The sequence below is a fragment of the Panthera leo genome, chromosome A1 (assembly GCF_018350215.1).
Source record: "Panthera leo isolate Ple1 chromosome A1, P.leo_Ple1_pat1.1, whole genome shotgun sequence".
Lineage (NCBI taxonomy): Eukaryota > Metazoa > Chordata > Mammalia > Carnivora > Felidae > Panthera > Panthera leo.
In genome coordinates this window covers 62987343-63002676 of record NC_056679.1, presented here as the reverse complement: position 1 = coordinate 63002676, position 15334 = coordinate 62987343, and positions in this window count along the sequence as shown.

Genomic DNA, 15334 nt, shown 5'->3' with positions numbered 1-15334 from the left:
TTGATGATGGGTGATATTTTTATGTGCATGATCATATTTAAAGATACGAGCACCAAAAAGATCTAGAATCTCAGACATGAACAGAAAAAGTCACTGGTAACTGTACATGTGAATAAAGGCACATCTATGAACTCCCTGAGGATCAGAGCACACTGGACAGTCAGAAAGCCTGTAAGTCTGTGGAAAAGATGCTCCTGGCACAGGTGGTCCAAGTGGGTGGGGAGTGTTTCATAAACCTTAATTTGCATGCAGCTCCTAGTTTGGGAGTTCTGTTAGTGGGATGTGCTTCTTTACCACTCTGATAGTTTAAATAGAGCCTCTTTATTTGTGTTTTGATTTGAAAGTTCGAATTGCTAAGGGAACCTAAACCCACTAATAATGCTCACAGTCAATTGTAATATGTTATTCTATGACTTGATTATTCAAATCCCTTATTCATTTTTCTATTGGTATGTTTTTCTTTATAACCTGTAAGAACTTTATGTGTTTTAAGGACTTTGATATCTTTTGTATACATTTTCCTAGTTTTGTCATTTTCCTTTGAACTGAAAAAATGTTGGTAGGGAACTTTAAAATTTGTATGCAGTCAAATGTATTGTTATTTTTTCTTCTGGAGATTTTGTTTGTCATTCTCAAAAATTCTTTTGAGATAAATATTCACTTATAAATATTTTCTTAGATAAATACTCACTATGAAGTTTATATATTTATTTTTCACTTAAGCCTCTAGTTGGTGTGGAAATAATTTTGCTCTAAGAGATAAGGATGAACTTACTTGCTTTTTATCCAGAGAGCTAGCCCCAATGCAATTTGTATAATAATTTCTCTTTTTCTTGATTAGAGGTGCCATCTTTACCTATAATTATACCTAAGTGTGTATACATTCTGTCTCATGTGAGACATGTCTCACATGTCTCATGTCTCTATCTCTTCCCTGACCAGTACCTCCCTTTTATTTTTTAAAAATTTTTAATTATTTTAATGTTTATTTTTGGGAGAGACAGAGCATGAGTGGGGGAGGGGCAGAGAGAGAGAGAGAGGGAGACACAGAATCCAAAGCAGGCTCCAGGCTCCAAGCTGTCAGAACAGAGCCCAATGCAGGGCTCGAACTCACGAACCAGTGAGATCATGACCTAAGCTGAAACTGGATGCTCCACTGACTGAGCCACCCAGGTGCCCCAGTACCTCCCTTTTAAAAACTACTGTAGTTTATAAAGAACATTTTGATATTTCTAAGACTTCGTTATTAAAAAAAATTCTAAGTATTCTAGCTGATTTAGTCTTCCAAATGAAATAGGAACTTGCTTTGTCATATCCTCCTCAAAAATTGTAATTACAATAATTTAGAATAGCTGAAGATGTTCAAGAACCTCTGAACAAAACATATCACTTGGAAAGCACAGCTCATGGAAGCTTGTTTACAACAGGTACATAGAGATTTGCTTCCTTTTGGTCAGAAATGAGAAGATATTGAATATTTAAAGCTACCTTTTAAATAATACATTTGTTGAACATTAACTGACAGTTATGACTAAACAGACTTTTGAATGTGATAGAAGGGGTATTATTTGAGAGAAAGCTAAACTCCAAGGGATGAAGGTTTAAAGAACACAGGAGATAATTTCTTTCTCAGGTAATATTTGTAGGTCAGTAGGGCAATTCTACTCCTTGAAGTTATTTGCTACCCAGGTTTCTGCTAATTTCATGTTCCAGGATCCCACAGAGCAATCAAGAGGCTGGACTGCTGCCATGTCTGGGTTGCAGCAAAAAAGAATGGGAGAGGGAGCGTGGAACAAATACATTCATGGTCTTAAGGCACAGCTTTATTTCACTGTGAGGCTGAAACAGCATCCATGACTTCTATGTATTTCTTTGCCACAGTGTAGTCCTAATCCACACCTAACTGTAAGTAAACCTAGGTTATATAGTCTGTAATTAGGAGGGGACATGCTCAGGATAACTCTACACTGTGAAGAGAGTGATCAGATTTTGATGGTCAGCTTGCAGTCAATTCAGGAAGGAAAGAGGCAGGTACAGCCTTTTGTTCATCCTTTTTGAGCTTTCTAAAATAAAACCCACCTTCCCACACAAACTTGTTCTTGGATTTCATGTAAATCATGGAGGAGTCCTGACCAGACTGTTTCCCCTTTGCCTACTGTTATTCTCATCTTTGTTTTCCTGGTACTTTGCCTTTGCCTTGTATTGTTCTTATATGGTGGTCACCACTCTCCACGTAGCCCCTTAGATAATCTGGCAAGATTTGCACTTGTTATTCTTTTTTTTTTTAATATTTATTATGGAGGAGCCCAAGTGGGGGAGAGGTGGAGAGAGGGGGACAGAGGGTCCAAAAGAGGCTCTGTACTGACAGGCTGACAGCAGCGAGTCTGAGGTGGGGCTCGAACTCACAAACCAAGAGATCATGGCCCAAGTCGAAATCATACGCTCAACCGACTGAGCCACCAGGTGCCCCATGCGCTTGTTATTCTTAAAGAGCTCTGTGTCTGCTCCCTCTCCACCCAACTCATCATGACTTCCAGATCTAACTGGTTTCACTTTTATGAGAGCAGACAAGAATTACCCCACTCCTACATCTTGGTCCCCCTCTGGCTAGTTCTTCTTTCTCCAACCATACCTCGACAGGAGAGAGGTGCCTGAATGCCAATGTATTAATTTATAATAAATGAAATATTCTGCAAATTGCTATGTACATATATATTTAAAGTATATTTATTTTTGAGAGAGTGAAAGAGTGCATGAGCAGGGAAGGGGCAGAGAGAGAGGGAGAGAGAATTCCAAGCAGGCTCTATGCTGTCAGAGCAGTTGACATGGGGCTTAAATCCATGAACTGTGAGATCATGAGCTGAACTGAAATCAAAAGTCAGGTGCTTAAGTGACCCAGGCACCCCTGAAAATTGCTATTTAAAAGTAAGATGGAGTAAAAAAATGCAGTTCAAGCTTGGGACATTCAGATATTGGTAACACCCTTAGTAATAATGGGAGAAACTGATATGAAGTTAAATGAGGGTTTGGGTAAGAAAATATAATAAATCATAATGTTTGGTCTGTTCTACTAAAACTTTTGTTTCTGTATTGAAAACTAGCTTATACATGGTGGGTAGATGGAGGAAGGATGTCTTTATAATGCATCAATCACATAGGTTGGTCCATGTATGATTTGCCCCAGCATATTAATGTTTTACACCAAAACTGACACATGTCAAGTGTGTTTCACACATGAAAGGATAGTAGCTGAATGCAAAATACATGAACATAGTGGCTGTAGAGGATAGAGTCCTGTACATGATGTTTATCATCCTATATTCTTCCTCTTGACTAAGTGTGGCCACATGCTTTGTCCTAGGAGTTCCTACCTTGCAATTCCCCCCAATGTTTGTACATTTTGATCTTGTTTCTACAACTCAGCAGCCTTAACTCCTTCTTACATTCCCTCTATCAATGTACTTTCACTTAGTATTTCTTTATTAGGAATATCAATGTCTTTTTAGCAGAGCTAGCATTTTTATTAAGATTGTTTTTGTTTTGTTAGCATTCTTGTTATGAATTGTATAGATTGTGAGTGGTCTGCCCATAACCCCATTTTTTGGCATAATCTTTGGTTATTTTTCATATATGGTTTACAGGAAGTGAGTTTTATTTTTTAGGAGTGTATATATTGCCTTGTAGCACAAACCATAGTTTGTAAATGCAACATAACCTGAATAGAGGGAAGTGGAGTCTGTTGGTGATCTTGCTGTTGCATTTGGTTTGTGTTCTGTTTTCTTCAGTTAGGAAAAAAAAAGCCAAACACTTAGGTTATGTTTTTCCTTATTATTCCTGATAAGGCCCAGTTTAGTGCTGTGAATTATATGCCCTCATATTATTTCTTGTTCATCTGTCTTCTGAGTATAGAGAACTGATAGTCTCACTGTTAGCCCAACCCTCACCCCCCCCCCCCCATCCTTTAATTGAGGACAATGGAATGTAAAACTTACTAAATGGTACTTAGTGTGATCTAGGTAAAATGATTTGATGTGACAATTGATATATATCTTCTCCTTTGTAGATTTAGTAGTAATTTGTTCAGTTTGATTAGGTCTAATATGTTAATACACCAAAGCAAATAAGCAGACAAACTGGGCATCCCTCATTCCACATGGCTAGGTTGGCATATCCTTTCTGCCCCTGCAAGGAGAGGGATGGCTGTGTATTTCAGAATGAATCAATACTAGCCAACATGTCTACACTAGAACAAGCATATGGGTATAATATTGCTCTATAGCATTCTACTGTCCAATTATCCAAGCTCCCTGCTTCCCATGATTCTTATCCATGTTACAAGGAGCAAAGCCAATCCCTTAGTTTTGCAACCTATAGCTTACTTTTCTGCTCCCTTCTTATATGAACAATTAGAAGAGCAACTTTATAAGAAGCTCAAGATGACCAGTAAAAATTGGCCAGGGGTCATTTGAAGTGACAGCTTCTCTTTCTCTAGAAACTGTCAAACCGAAGTAGTGAAATCATTGGAGGCAATGGATTGACTCTAGGGGATTTGTCTGTCTAGCATTTCTAAACTCCATTTCTTGGCCGAAATCCCCTGTCCACTGCTGACCCTACTGATCTGTGGCAGCAGCAGCAAAGGGTAGAGTGATCTCAGGGGCATCAACTACATTGTGAAGTCTCAGACCACTACTGTCTGCCAAAGCTTCTAGTTTGCCATGAGGTATGTTGAGGTTCAGAGTGACACATCTCCTTTTGTTTATGGTGGTTGAGATGGTTGCTTTCATATTTGGTAAACCAAAAATGGTAAGAGCAAACCCACATGGTTTGGAGCTGAACAAGAAGGTCATTAAGATTTAGACCAAAGCTGTTAGCAGACAAGCCAATACTGAATATAGATTTAAAATTCATTTTTATTCATTAGGAGTCCTGCATTTACTATTATTTTTATAAACAAAGATTTATAGCTGTTTAGGTATGTAATATTTTCATGCAGCTTTAGTGAAATTATGTTTGCTGCTGTGTGAAATTCTTCCTGGTATTCTAAAATTAAAACCATTCTTTGGCAATTTTCACATCCTCCCCTCCCCCAGAGAGTCATTCTAATATGTTTTTTTTTTCTCATTTAGTGAAGCCAATTGCAATTTAGGGAAGATTTGTTCTAATTAAGTAGGGTGTCATGGATTCCTTAAAGAAGACTTCAGGTCTTTAGGTCTGACAGTAGGAAAAGAAGATTGACCCCCTTCCTTTTTGGTAGCTATGGAGCACATGAAGCTGTTTGAACTTTTTTTTTTTTTTTTTTTTTTTACTTATTTTTGAGAGACAGAGTGTGAGTGGGGGAGGGGCAGACAGAGAGTCGGGGACAGAGGATCTGAAGTGGGCTCTGCACTGACAGCAGCGAGCCTGATGCAGGGCTTGAACTCATGAACAGTGAGATCATGACCTAAGCTGAAGTTGGACGCTCAACCAACTGAGCCACCCAGGTACCCCAAAGCTGTCTGAACTTCTTTGTTTCATCAAAAAGATTTAGCTTTCTCACCCCATTGCCTTATGCTTCTGGGGGTAAAATCTCCTCTTTAATTAACCACATGGATCTCTGTGTGCGGACAAAAAACTTCCTCATATTCTCTGCTGGTAATGGAAAATCATACCTATGTTATGAATGATGGGATTAGAGTACATTCCCCAGAAGGGGCTAGACCAGGGTTACATGCTCTACCCTAACTGAAAACCAGAGTTGAAGGTTGTTGCTCTGTTCCTGCCTTTGAAAGTATCCATTGTCATATTCAATAATTCTTCTTGAAGACTTAGCATGGACATAGGAGTTTTGTAAGTAAGCAAATGATCTCTGTCTCTATCTCTGTGTCTCTCTGAATATATATGAATGCATGGGTGCAGGTGCATATGTATGTCTACTGGCTTGGCACCAAGGAAACTGAGCATGGCTCCCTGGTGAATTTTTCTCTAATGCCATTTTCATTGTACCTTCCTTTCTCCTCTTTAAGAGTTTATAGGGCAGTTCCCAATGGGCCATCCCATTTCTGTCTCTCAGGGCATCCAGGATTTTCCCCCATCGTGTTTCCTGAAAAATTTTTCCTTGCCCTCAATTCATCCTGAAGAAACCCTATTATACATTTTGGGACTTACTTTTATGTTTAATTTAGCACTTTAACGAACAAATTCTTATATTCTTTGATTCTCTATTTCACAGTGAGTTTTAACTAAACTAAAGATTTTTGAGTGCTGGGATTCTGCCATGTTCTTCTTTTATATTCTCTAAGGAACTTAACCACTTACTTTCAAGCACATAATATGCCCTTGATAATAACTACTTAGAGAACTGAAATGAATGATATTAATCTCTTTGAATGTAATCAGTTTGTGCTATTGCTATAATTCAATTAATCACCTGCCTCTCTCTACTATTACCACCAAACCAGTAAATCATATTCATCCACATACACACACCCATGTATATGTTTGCACACATACATGTGCAACACAGAACCAGTAGTCTACTGGAGGATTAATTTTAAGTGGTTTGAGATCCTACGCAAAATAAAAGGAAGTAATTCATTGTAATCTCCACTCAGCCCCCTTCTAATCATGGGAGACTACCACAGACAGTTGCAAATATTCTGCTCTCTCAATCCCGGGCAAGGCTCTGTTGTTCAAACATTTCCCTCTGTTCAAATGGCTGCTCAGCCATATATGAACAGCATAATCCTGGGTAAGTTATGGAACCTTTTTGAACCTTAATTTCATCCTTGTAAAAGGAGAAAAATCATGTCATCCTTTCAAGGCCACTTTTGGGATCAGCAATAATGCCTATACTCATCACCATTTATTGAGATTACTATGTTCCTGGCAGTGTGCTCTGTCCATAAATTTCTCCTTTAATTGTTACAACATCTTTGGCATATACTAGATTCTCAGTAACAGTGACTATTATATTTTATACCTTGGCTTAAATGTACATTGAGTCAGACTGAAGATTGCCAAAGACTCGTTTTTCATTTCCCAGGATTGGCAGAAAGGTTTGATGAAGTCAGGCTACTACCAGGTGCCTATGGCCCAAGGCCAGTGTAATGGTTGCTCTGAGTGGAGGTCAAATGCTAGGACCTGCCATCCCATCCCCATAATAGCCCTCGGGTCAGAAAAGCTTGCTCTCACAACAAAATTTGGCTTAGGAAACAAGAAGGTACTGCCCCAAATTGCTTGTAAGCTGAGTCACACTACACATCAGTAGAAAGCAGCAAATCAATTGCATTAAGCACAAAAGAAACTCACTTATGTAAACTGAGGTATGACACTTCAAGGATAGTGAAGGGTAAAATCCGAGTCTTGTGAGCCCTTCTTGTTTCCTCTGAGCTAAACACTAGAATGAAGTTTAGCTTTCAACAGGAGGGATTTGGATTAAACTCTAGGAATCGTTTCTTTGATTGTAAAGGTTTTGAGCTGTTAGAGCACATAAACATCAAAATTATCAAGAACGTATCTAGGAGTTTTAACTTTCCTGCACAGATTTTCAGGGCACTTCTAAGAAGAAGAGAAATGACGTGGATGACCTCAAACAGTAACTCCCCAGGACAGTAATTCCTTCCTCTCTCTCTCTCTTCTTTTTAAAAATATTTATTTATTTTGAGAGAGAGAGTGCACACTCACTTGGGGGAGGGGCAGAGAGAGAGAAAAAAAGAATCCCAAGCAGCCCCTGTGCTGTCAACACAAAGCCTGACATGGGGCTTGATCTCATGACCACGAGATCATGACCTGAGCTGAAATCAAAAGTTGGATGCTAAACCCACTGAGCCTCTCCCTTTCTTGCTAAAGCAAAAGTGTATTTTAAATTATATTTCTTTCCCCCTTTCATCCAGTTACACATTAGTCTTTTGGAGATGGGTCTGGAGATTAGTGTTTTTGAAAAATTTTGCAAATGATTCCATTGTGCAGCCAGGGTTGGGACAACTCCTTGGACAGAACAAATCCCAGAGACTGCAATCTTGCAATTTTGTGATAAAATCACACTCCTGTGATGCGGTTCAATACACTAATGTCCTGTTTACTGCCACCTTGTGGTTGCACCTTCCATTATGACCTGCAGAGTCCTGGCTGGTGTGACTGGAGGAAAATTCTCTCCCCATCAGTCTTACAATGATTTTATAAAGTTCCTAAATGGAGTGATCTTAATCTTAGTTTCTTACAGAGTCTCTGTTACATCTTCCTTTAATTTCTTACTGCAATCTCTCCTGAGAAAATCAAGGCCAGGTGTAGAGTTTTTTCTATTATAGTATCCTGCCAGAAGATTCTCTTTACTCATAGTTGAGAACAGTTACTGAGATAATAATCAAAGGCATTTTTTTATGTGCCATATTCATTACCACCCTCGTTATACAGGTAATGCCAATGAAGCCCAGAGAAGTTAACTTGTCTAAAGTCACACACCTTTTGAGTGACAATGCTTGTTTCAAAGTTAAGATCACCTGCCTTTCAAGCTCATGTTCATGGTAGTGGCATCCAGCCAAGCGGGAACTAAATACTGGTGGCAAGGTGGCTAGCAAGATAAAAGTAGGGCTCTAGTCCTAGAAAGGGCTCTGGGAATACTTTTCTTTTTTGTTTTTTGTTTTTAAATTTACTTTAGAGAGAGAGTGTGCAAGCAGGGAAGAGAGGTGGGGAGAGAGAGAGAGGGAGGGAGGGAGGGAGGGAGGGAGAGAGAGAGAAAATGAATGAATCCCAAGCAGGTTCCACACTCAGCGCTTGATGCCAAGACCCTGGGATCATGACCTGAGCTGAAATCAAGAGTTGGGTGCTCAACTGACTGAGTTACCCAGGCGCCCCAAAGGGATACTTTTTTTAAACCCAACATGGAACTCAAGAATACCCTTATATTTACAGGGTAACAGCCTGAGATTGAGGATCGGGATAAAGGGAGATGATGAGACAACTCAGAAAAGCAGTCAAAACCACTGGATGTAAAAGGCTTTTATCAGGGTTCTCCTCAGCATTGGGGAGGAAGAGAAATCAAAATATCAAGAATTTGTTCAGAGTGGTTGGGCTTTCAGTGCACGCACAGCCCCACAAGTCTAAGTGGGAGGGGGTTGTTTGCATTTTATGAGCACTTGCTCATGTTCCAGGCAGCACAGTAAGCAAGTAGCATGCATTTTAAAATTCCATCCTCAGAATAACTTTATGAGATGAATAGCATTCTCATTTCCACTTTAACTACCACCAATATGAAGCTGTATATAACGAATTTACCCACGTTCAGAGATAGTAAACATTACAATGGGATTTAAATCCCGGACTTAAGAGCCTTCATGTTTTGCCTCTACACATTATTGCCCCCTCCTCCACTGCCCTTGGGGCTCCTGTCTCCCCACTCCTTTCTTTTATCATGAGGAGCAGATCAATCAAGAAAACTGAATTCTAGCTATTTTCATTTATTAATCCAACTAAATTAAATTGATAGCAGTGTCAAACATTCAGTATTTATGGAGGCCATTTGATGTGTCTTATTTGGTGGAAGGGTGGAGAAAAGGCTTCTGTCTTTGAGGAAATCCCCCTCCCCCACTCCCTGAGCTGTGGTTACAGACCTGGTAATTTACACTCACTCACTCTCTCTCTCTCTCTCTCTCTCTCTCTCTCTCTCTCGCTCTCTCTCTTCCTAGAAGTGATCATGTGACACAGCACAGTAAGGAAATGCTTATGCCTGGGACTTTGAACTGTTGAATCTTAAGAGGCCAAACAACTGGTGAGAAATTTTCCACAGTAGCAATGAAAGCATTGTACGAGTGGAGTCTTGGGTGCCTATTCGGATTACTGTTAACCAGACAGTATCCTAATCAGGCTGTTCAGTGGTGGGACTTGGGCTACCTCCCCTTTCTAGGTGCTGTCCATTTCTGAGACTCTTTCTCCAGGTCCCCCCTCTGACCACCTCCCTCAAATTAAGTCTTTGAAATGCTGGATCTCCTTTAGTAATTTCTTTCTTTCTTGTATTTTTGTTGTTGTTGTTAGCTTAAATTTGAGTAGATTTTGCTTGCTACCAAGGACCCATGCTGATGTTGACTGCCACACTTCAGAACGACTTATAAACAGACTAATTTTACCCAGGAAATATTCAGATTCTGGGTACATACAGCTATTTTTCCTTAGCTGTTATTATCTTATATTTTAGCTCCTTCATAATTTTGGTCACATTATAGAAAAGGGTTTTTCCTCCCTTCTAATTCACTTACATTGATCTCACTCTCAAATTTTCTTTTTGATCTACTTTTCAGATTTACTCACTTGACTGCTTCTCCAGATTTCTTGCCCAGCCAGGTGGGCCACATATGGAGTCTTTAATACTTCCGTCAGTTTTCTCTCTGGGTGTTCCACACCTCAGCTTCCCTAATCATAACCATGATTGCCTCGTACTTTTACAAGGCACTCGCTTATTTAATTTATTTAGCGTACTGTTCAATTAATGACTTAGTCACAGCGTAAAGTTTCTGCACTGTTCCAACTTGGAAACAGAAAAGGAGAAGTGTTGCCTTTTTTTAATCTCTGACCTGGCTTCTATTGGAACAGAAAATGAATATTTTAATTCTTTCATCACTGTTGTATCTTTTCTATGACCTCGCGTTAGGTTTTTATAAATCTTTTCTCCTGCAACAGCATTTCTAGAGCTTGTGGGTATTCATGGACTGTCTTTGGTTATTATGACCCTGATATAAAGGACTACATTAGCTGTTTTTGAATAAAACAAAGTAACAGAGAGGAAAAAATATGCTAGTTAAAATTACAAATAACTTAGCTGCTTTTGCCTCTGAGGAAGTGGCATAATTTTTCTCTGGAGACTTTTGTTTAAAAAAATATTTTAATGGTCTGACCTTGGGAGCTAATGTTTATATGATTTGGAAGGAGACAGCAAAACAGAAGATTGTCTGCAAATAAAATGAAGAGAAATTGAATGGTGGGAGCTGCCAGAAGAAGTAAGCAACAAATGAAGCTTTGCAATATGGTAGAATGTTGCCCAAGTAGAAGGGTAAACTCTCTCTAGAGATGGTTGAGGGACTTGAAGGGTGGGATATTTAATTTTATGTGCTTTGTTCCAAACCTCCAGTAAAGGATGCCACATGTTTCCTTGATTTAATGGCTTTCTGAGCATGAATGGGTGATTGCCAACCAAGAGACTTGAGGTCTCAGAGAGGAAATAGGTGCCAACGGGAAATAAATCAGTAAGTGACATGGAAAAGCTTCATTTTCCCCTCTGAAGGAGGATAGGGGTTGGAAGTATTTGGGTTGTAATTGTTGCCACACAGCCAACATTTTGGAGAAAGAAACTGAGCAACCAAGGAAGCAGAAAAGGAGACACTAGAACAGCTATAGGGGAGAGAGGCTCAGCCTGATGAACAAAAGCAGAAAGAAGAACTAAAGCTTCTCCTATTTCCCTCCGTCTTCTGTAATGCTGAAATGTGGCAGCATCTATTACCACTCAGTAAGTATAGCTCTTAAGTGTGTAACCAAGTGGCATGAACTCTGTTTAGCACCAACTAAAATGAGGTGAGCAGGTTCAAGGTATTTTTCTCTAAGAGCATTAGTCAAAAGCAGAAAATATAAAAGAATATTCAAACATCTAACAGAAATGTAACTAAATATTTTCAGAATGTAAATTTCTTAGCGGGAATGTTTGTGTAACAGAAATTATTTCCTTATAGATGGAAGGATAGGTGAAGAGGCTGTAATCTGCTATTTTACATTCATGTTTATGCTTCCAAATACATGGCTCATATGATTGTAGCCATAAATTCCTAATATATTAGGAATATCTCTTTATGAGTGAGAACAACTTCCAAATTAAAAAAAATGTGATTAAACCCCATGGAAATGAACAATTCCCCAACTAGGACTTCTAATATCTAGACTAGAGAGATATAATGGTTGGGACAGAAGAGGTAAGGGTCTCTTGGAGAATTAGGACAGCTATTTAGGATAAAGGAAAGTAAAGAGGAAGGTGGGGGTAAGGGAGAAGGAAAAGGTTATTGAAAAAAAGAATTACTTTTTACAGCGTTTGAAATAATACATTATTTGCAACTTCTATTTTGGTTGAGATGAATTCTCACCTTTAGGAGGTGCAAGAAATAAAATTTCTATTTGGGAACTAAGAATGGCTACCTTATTCTAAGCTTACTCACTATATTATATAGTAGCTTATCAATAATTATAAAAATCTATGCTATAGTAACAACGTACTGCCACCATCAGAGAAGGTGAGCAACAGGTAGCTCATTGTAGTTTTGAAATAAATATTTTGGTTGAATGTTTCTATATTTGAATATTGGAAGTTTATAATGCAATTCAGAATAAAGCATTCCTCACTTAGTTCAGGATTAAAACTTAGATTACAGACTTTCATCATAAGAAAATGTAGTTTTCTGTAGGATAATGGTGGCTATTTAAATCTGAGTCTCCCCTGCATCTTCTCTGAGAAACCATACATATCAAAGATGATAGCAAATAAACCATCCACAATCTACATGGAGAGCATAAGTAGGAGACTGTGCTATTACCAGCTTCAATTGTACGTAAGTAAGGAAGTAAATAAAAACATAGTTAATACCATAAATGCCGTGTCCATGGCCAACAGTGAAGTGGGGAGTTAGATATTGAATGAAAAAGTTGGCAGAGGCCTGATAAACTCTCCCCCAGAGTTACTTGTGTATCTTTCTAAAACAGGGCATTTAGATATTATCAACATAACATTTTATCCCTAATATAGATTGCCGTGCTAACTGGGAGCTTGGTGAAAGAAAAAAATAAACTTTAGGCATGAAATCATTAATTTGCATGAACTGAAAACTGTTCATCACATTCAACATGTCATTTTGCTCCCTGTTCCTTGTTTAAAAAAAATACAAAAAATACACACAAACATTTCTCATTAATTAAAACATTAAAAGTAAGTCAATATAATGAAAAGAAATAAAACTGGATAGAGCCACCAAAAGGGACCAGATAAAAATCCTTTTGTAAATTTAACATCACTGAACAATATGGGAAGCGAGTGTGAATCTAGACTGGATTAGGAGTTAAAAAAACAAACCCAGCTTTATTGAAGTATACTTGACAAACAAATGTTGTATATATTTGTGTAATGATTTAATATACATATACACTATGAAATGATTATAATAAAATTAACACATCTATCATCTCCCACAGCTACCATTTGTGTGTGTGTGTGTGGGGGGGGAGAACACTTAAGATCTACTCTCTCAACAATTTCAATTGTAAAACATGGCATCAACTATAGTCACTATGTTGTACGTTAGATCCCTAGAACTTATTCACCTTATAACTAAAACTTACAACCTGTACGTTATGTAACTTATAACTAACCCTTTGACCAGCATTTCCATTTCCTCCAGCCCCAAGTCTCTGGTAACCACCATTCTACTCTCTGAGTTTGACATTTTTACATTCCATGTATAAGTGAGATCATATGGTATTTGTCTTTCTGCATCTGGCTTATTTCACTTAGCATAATATCCTCCAGGTCCATCCAGGTTGTTGCAAATGGCAAAGGATCCCTCCCCCCCACTTTTAATGTTTATTTATTTTTGAGAGAAAGCACAAGCAGGGGGAGGCGTAGAGAGAGAGAGAGGGAGATAGAGAATCTGAAGTGGGCTCTGTGCTGACAGCAGAGAGCCCAATGTGGGGCTTGAACTCACGAAATAAGAGATCATGACCTGAGCCATCCAGGTACCCCTCCCCCCTTTTAATCACTGAATAATATTGTCTTGTGAGGAGGCCTTTTAATGGGATAGCTACAGGTGAGGGCTTCCAAAGTTGGTGCCCAGTTTAGCATCCCTGCTACCAAAAGGTAGGCAACTGTAAGGCCTGAAAATGGAGGACCATACTTCTAGCTGACATTAATATAACTTCTGTCATGTGTAAGACAAAACCTGTTTGTTGGTTTTTAGGTAAAAGCAGTTGTTTGCTTCCTCACTGGTGGCAGGCTCACTGATTCTCTCTCAGGTTTCTTGAACAAGAAACCTAGGTGGTTTTTCTGCTCACAAGCCTGCCCTTCTCAGTCTAAAAGGTCTTGTCCCTCTGGGTTGCAGCTGTGACTTCTTCTGAGGATGCATTTCCAAAGTCCAACTCCCACCCCCACCCCACTGCCCATTATCCCATACCATTTCAGGTGACTTTTCCCATATGGGGTTTGGACTGGACTTACTCTCATACTTTGATTACATTACTATTTCCTGTTTACTTATCTTCAACTAGACTGTGAGATCAACTTGTTCACCTTCATGAACTCAGTGTCTATTGTGCTGCCTGATACATTGGATATGCTCAGTAATATTTGCTAAGGGAATACTTTTGTTCTTCTCTCTGAGAGAAGAGTTTGAGTATAAATAATTAAAACTTTCAGGGACGTATACTAAAATATGCCTACAGTTGTGATTGCTGTTTCAAATACCTTGTTCACATGAATGAATGGAATAGCCTTTTATGCTGCTCTCAGTGAGAGTTATTGCACTTGTATTCTTTAGTCAGTTTAGGCAATAGCACTCAATTGCAAGGAGAAATAACTGGAACTATTCTTTGCAAATTATACCTCAGTGTACATGGATTAGACAAATTGGTTTTGAAGAGATCATACTACTTTCTCAATATCTGACATCTAATCTGGCATTTTTATACATGTTGTGGCTACCAGCATAGTCTGGAACTTTACAGACTCCTACAGAAATAGTTTTTTAAAATTATGAACAGGCAACATCCCTTCTTGTTACTTGGTCCAATCTCCAGCACACATTGCAGCTACTTTAAACTTCCCGGCATAGAGGTGATCATGTCGCTCTTCTAACTAAGAACCTACAATGAAGTGACTCTTCGCTGCATGCCCATCCCATTGACAGCAAATAAAATTATCCAACCTACTTTACATTTTTTATCCTTCCTTCTTTTTAATCAACTTTTTATTGAGGTGAAATTCACATGACATAGCATTAACCATTTTAAACTGAATGTTCAGTGGCATCTAGTACACTCAAAATGGTGTGCAACCACTTCTCTTCTAGTTCCAAACAAAACATTTTTCTTACTCCAAAAGGACACTCCATACCAATTAAGCAGTTACTTCATATCCCTGATTTCTTCCAGCCCTTGGCAACCATCAGTCTACTTTCTGTCTCTATGGGTTTAATTCTTGTAAACATATATATGGAAAAAATTAATAAATGACCTTTTGTGTCTAGCTTCTTTCACTTAGCACAGTGGTTATGGGCTTCATCAGTGTTATAGCATGTATCAGTACTTCATTTCTTTTCACGTCCAATTAATGTTTCAT